The 6,111-nt window shown below is 30.6% G+C and overlaps 1 long non-coding RNA gene across 1 annotated transcript; it reads left to right on the top strand.

Annotated features, from left to right (window-relative positions):
- Nucleotides 1-245: 245 nt before the first annotated feature.
- LOC139357350 (uncharacterized) lies at nucleotides 246-3,357 on the top strand. Its single transcript, XR_011610344.1, has 3 exons — nucleotides 246-448; nucleotides 2,475-2,766; nucleotides 3,146-3,357. It is a non-coding gene; the product is annotated as an uncharacterized lncRNA (long non-coding RNA).
- Nucleotides 3,358-6,111: the final 2,754 nt, after the last annotated feature.

Raw genomic sequence — 6,111 nt, forward strand, 5'->3', positions numbered from 1 at the left:
CACTGGGAACCCCCACTAGTAATTTGTATAGTTACTTGTTTTCTAGAGCTGGTCAGACTTCTCAGACAAAAAAACTTCCAATATCTTCCCTAACAGGAAAATAAATAAATAAATAAATAAATAAATAAATAAATAAAATAACAGCTTCCAGAAATCTAGGAACTAAGTTGGGGATGAGGATTGAGGTTTGGCAGTTCAACTGTCAATGGAATGTTTTCTAGTTCCTCCGTTTTCAAAGCTTTCCACTGTGTCTTATGTCTTTGAATGTAGAAACTGCAGAGTTCCTCCTTAGAGAGTATGTCTGTGCTTCTGACAACAATGTATTGCAATGGAGATAGCCGCTACCTCTGCAGAAACTGGGATGTTTGATTCGGCAGCAAACTGCATCTTAAAAAGACTTCAAAATAAGCACGTTGTTTTTGGTTTTCCCTCCACACCCATTCCAGAGGTACACTGTTCAATTCCTGCGCCTTTCAGAATTTCTGCGTTGCATATTGCGTAGCTTTGTTGCTGTCCACTCTTCCAGTGTAGGGTTCAGCTTGATCAGGACTGCTACCATTACTATTCACTCTATGCATCCCACCTTCCCAGACGGGTACAATCTCCTCTTCTTTTAGGCATGTCCTTGTGAGTTTATTCACTTACGAATCACCTTTATCATGTGTTTTTGCTTAACCTTAGCAGAAAGTAACATTAAATGTGGTTTAACCAAAATCTATTAATGAATTTTCCAATTTTATATCATAACTAGAAGAGTGACAGATGAATCTTAGTTGGTCATGTGGGTTTTTTAAATTTCTTTGCTTGTTTTGCTAATTTTCTTTGCTAGTTTGCCAATTTTATTGAGATTTCTGCATCATGTCCATTAGTGATAGTCCCCTGTGGTCTTTTATCTTGTTGTCTTGATTTGGTTTTGCAATAAAGTAAACTGGATTCACATAAGTAGTTACAGAGATGTCTTCCACTTTTATTGTCCATAACAGATTAATATAGAGGATATGTGTTCCTAGGTTTTTTGACAAAACACAATTGTAAAACCATCAGGAAATGTTACTTTTTCAAATAGACATTTTAATACTGATTAAATTTATTTAGTAATTTTGGTTTATTTAGATTTTCTATTTCTTGTAAGTCCACATTGTGAATATTTTCCCTTAAATATGTACATTTTATCTCAGATTTACAATTTCATTCATAGAAATTTGGGTAGAATTATTATGATTTTATTTGATGATCACTGCATCTATAGTTATAATGCTTTTGTAAGTTAATTTGTGCTTTCTCTTGGTTTTCTTCATTAAATTTCTCAGAAACCTATCAGTTCTCAAAAATATATTCCCTTTAACATATTTTAAAAATTACTAATCTTACATTTATTTTTTCTTTTGTTCTGTTTTTTTTTTCTCTAACATTTTGTATTTAACATTAAAAAAAATAAATTTTACAGTTTTACCTCTCTTGTAATATATGTTATTTGAGCTATGAGTTCCTATCAAAAAGCCATTTTTTTCATATTCCAAGTTCTGATATATAAAATTTATGTTTTTCAATTATAAATATATGGTGAGATACATTTTTACTTCTTCTATAATTTATACATTTATACATATGCAGTTTGTGGTTTGTGGCTTTTTGTAGTTAATTTATACTTTTATAACGATATGACTAGAAAACACATCTGCATAATTTTGCTTATTCAGTTTTTTTAATATTTAATTTTTGGCTAGGTTGATGGCTGTTTATTAAAATGTTCCATATTTTACTAAACAAAGTTTGATGTATCACTTTCTGAGAGATTCATTAAAATTTTGTGCTACAGTTAAGGATACTTCTATATCAATGTTCAATTTTGTGGCTTTGTTGATAGGAGAAAAAATATTTAGGGAATTGCATATTTCTGGTGCAAAATTATAAAACATTTAGAATTAAACAACAGAAACACTACAATTAAAATTTTGTATAAAAATAAAATGTTACTGAATCTTAATAGCCTTTAATTTGTATGGTAGAGAATTATTGCCTTTCTTGTCAAGTAATGATTTTATCTTTAATAAATATTTTTGGCTTAAAGACTATTTTATGTGATAATAATAAAGTTATAACCACTTTAGCCTCGCTAATAATTTCCTGGTTTTCTTTTTCTATCCCTATACTTTTAACCTTTTGGTATATTCACACTTGTATTCTAGATTGGGGCAATAAATAGGTATATGCAAATTTAAAAAATGTTTAGCTATCTGGTAAATGAATTGGTTCTTCTATCTGTAATAACGGCTTTTTTAATCCTTAACAATTTTAGTTTAAAGTCATTTTCTGTGTTACGTATAATATTCTAATTTCACATCATTTTTAAACAACTGAAATTATTTGTCATCACTCTTGTTTTTATGGTCAAGGTATTTCCTAGATTTTTATCTGGTTATTTTTAAAATGTATATAAGAAAATTTAATATAAATATGTAATTTTCTATTAGGTTTCCATGGACATGAACATTAAATTAAAAATAGGAAAAAGCAGATGAATTCTGGAAACTACAAAGAGAAGCATTCCAATTCTTTCAAGGAATTTTTAATAGATAAACCATAGAATTGAAGAAGGTCTAGTGGATACACCCACCATTTTCCTGCTGGTGAAACTAAAAATTGCTTTTTAAACAGTTTTTTGAGATATTACTGATATAAAATAAAAACTGTACCTGTTTAATGTATACAATTTTAAGATGATAGATACTCATACACACTCAGGATACCATCACCACAATCAAGGTAAAAAAAAAAAATCTATCACTTTCGGAAGTTTCTTCATGTCCCTTTGTGTTTATGCCTGTGTTTGTTTTGTTATTATGGTGGAAATTCTTAATCTAAGATCTGCTCTCTTAATATATGTTTAACTGTATAATACTGTATTATTAACTGTAGGCACTATATTGTATATGAGATCTTTAAAATTGTTTTATATTGCATAACTGAAACATTGAGAATGTAGAAAGATACTGCCATTATGAAAAACAGTATGGAGGTTCCTCAAAAAGTTAAAATAGAACTACCATACAATCTAGCAATCCTACTACTAATAATCATATATATACAAAAGAAATGAAATTAGTATCTTAAAGACATACATGTACTCCCATGTTTATTGCAGCACTATCCATAATAGCCAAGATATAAAATCAGCCACTGTGTCCATTGGCATATACGGATAAAGAAAATGTGGTATATAAACACAGTGGCATACCATTGAGTCTTAAAAATGAAACAAATCTTGCCAATTGCAACAACATGGATGAACTTGAAGAACATTATGCTAAATGAAATAAACCAGTTGCTGAAAGAAAAATGTTGTATGATTCCACTTATAAGGTACCTAAAATATTCAGACCCTCACAGAAGCAGAAATTAGAGTGATTCGTTGCTAGGAGATGAGGGAAGGGGAAACAGGTTGTTTTCAACTAGTTATTTTTGCTCACTGTTGTTTCTGAGTTTTTTCCTCCACAATCATGTACATGGTTTAGTCATTCTGTCATTAAAAAGCTATGAATGGTAAATACTCGCAGCCTTTCCCATCAAATACCTTTATTTAACTCCATTCTTAAATCATAATACATTAAACTGAAATTCTCTGTTTGATATCTCTGTTTTGATGCTATGTTTTCTTAGTACATTGGATATATTCCTTTATTATATGTTTAATTGTCTAATTTGGGGGTGGGGAGGAATAATCTTTTTTTCTGTGAGGTTTCTAAGACTTGTGTTTAATTTAGGTTTAATATATTACTGTACTATTTAATTGTAATATACTATAGTAATATAATATTACTATAATATTTTAACAGTATATATATCCTGCTAAATTATATATATACTAAATTAAGTATATATATATAAATATAAATATATATATAAATATATATACACACTAAATTTAGCAGGATATATATACTGCTAAATTATTATAGTAAAACCATATGTATACATATATAATATATATATATATATCAACCTCCGCCTCCCGGGTTCAAGCAATTCTCCTGCCTCAACTTCCCGAGTAGCTGGGACTACAGGCACGTGCCACCACACTCAGTTAATCTTTGTATTTTTACTAGAGGTGGAGTTTCACCATGTTGGCCAGGATGATCTCGATCTCTTGACCTCGTGATCCACCCGCCTCAGTCTACCAAAGTGCTGGGATTACAGGCGTGAGCCACCATGCCCAGTCAGTATATTTTATTTATTCTGCTTGCAACTCTATGTGCTTCTGAAATTGTGAGCTCAGGTTCTATGACTCTATAAATAAAGTTTCCATCATTTGCAGCTGTAACTTTCCTGTTCTGGTGGGTGTTTTTCCCATCTAGCTCTTTCCGGAAGGGCAGCCTTTTTACATTGCCAAGTTTATAGAAGGTTTTCTATTTCAGCTCTCCTTTTCTCACATGCCTAGGACCAAATCTCCTACATGGGCATTAAAGCCTCATACCCCAACATTAAGAGTCTATATCTGGATTATTAACCTCATATGAACTAAGTTTGTCAGATTGAAAGATTAATACAATGGCTTTTAATTCATTTCCAGAACCAAGAACTTTTTTCTTTCTTATTTTCAATAATTAATGTACATATAAATATTTTTCCAGAAGCTAAATTTATTTTAAATGGTAAGAGTCTGGATCAATTTTCTGTCCAGATCATGTTTCTGTAAATACATACTATGTTTATAATCTAGAACAAGAAAGAATCACATGAATTCCGAGGAGTTTGAAAACCATAAACTTATAACTGATATCTTCTCTTACGCATTCTTAATGTAGCTACTAAAAGAAGATTGTATAACTTTTATAAAGGAAATAAGTCTACTAGCCAGTTCTTGGATGGAAAAATTCAAAACCATTAAATAATAGCTTTGACAAGTTAGTCTAACTTTGAGGTAGGTCCTAGGCTGTCAAATCAAAGAAAAGCCTCCCTTTGTGTCATTCTGAAATAGCCCTGATTTCCTTAGTTCACCCTGTGTACACTTTAGCCTGTTTTAAAGCTTTGTATTTAATCGTTAACACCTCAACAAAGTGAAACTGAGTCATACAGTTAGCATAAAAGTATATCTGAAAGCTGTCAGTGCTTCATATATTCCTATTTCATAATAAACTATCATCTCCTGACAGAGTAAAAGATGGGAAGCAGGTTGGTTTTATAGCTATTGGAAGGAATTGAAGTTGTATATAACATGATGTAGGTAAGAGTTCCTGCTTCTCTGGATAGACGGACAGTGAATGTAGATGTATTTTTCCCGTTTCTCTTTCCCCAGAACTCCATCATAAAATAAATGAGATGTGAGGGCATTTGCCTGCTCTCCAGCTTCTTCTACACTGACACAAGGCAAAAAGTTCACACTGCATCAGAGTGGCTTTCTTATAACATGAAACAAGTTTTCTCTGTTTATCAGTGCCATTGATCACATTATATAAATATATCTTCCTGTACAGTAGCAATTTTCATCTGATGATATAATAGACTTTACAAATGTGAGATCCTTAGGGGATTAAGGGATCAAAACGAATTGAGAATTCTAGGCCTGGGAATTTAGTTACAACTATGAAATTCTCAAAGGATCAAGAAGAAGTTTCTTAATCCCTTACCCTGTTTTCCTAGTATATAAAATAAAAATATTATAACATAGAATCTTAGTAGCACAAATATAGATTACTAATTATTAATAAATTGATACAATTGGTGATGGAAAAAGTTCATAATTCAAAATTCTGTATATTCTTTTATACTCACTACCTTTTTTTAGAATTGCTACTATATGAAGAAAACTGGATATAGTTTGATTCCATATCTTTAAAATTTTTTAATTGTTTTAATATATAATAGATGTACATGTTTTCAGAGTACATGTGACATTTTGATAGATTCATATAATGTGTAATGATCATATCAGGTAAATTGGGATATATATCATCCCAAACATTTATCTTTATGCTAGGAACTTTCAAATTTTTGTCTTCTAGCTGTTTTGAAATATATAATAGTTATTAACTCTATTCACCCTGTTGAACTATGGAACACTAGATTTTATTTCTTCTATTTGTTTTTAATCCATTAATCAATCTCTCTTGT

This window comes from Macaca nemestrina, chromosome 12 (genome assembly GCF_043159975.1).
Source record: "Macaca nemestrina isolate mMacNem1 chromosome 12, mMacNem.hap1, whole genome shotgun sequence".
NCBI lineage: Eukaryota > Metazoa > Chordata > Mammalia > Primates > Cercopithecidae > Macaca > Macaca nemestrina.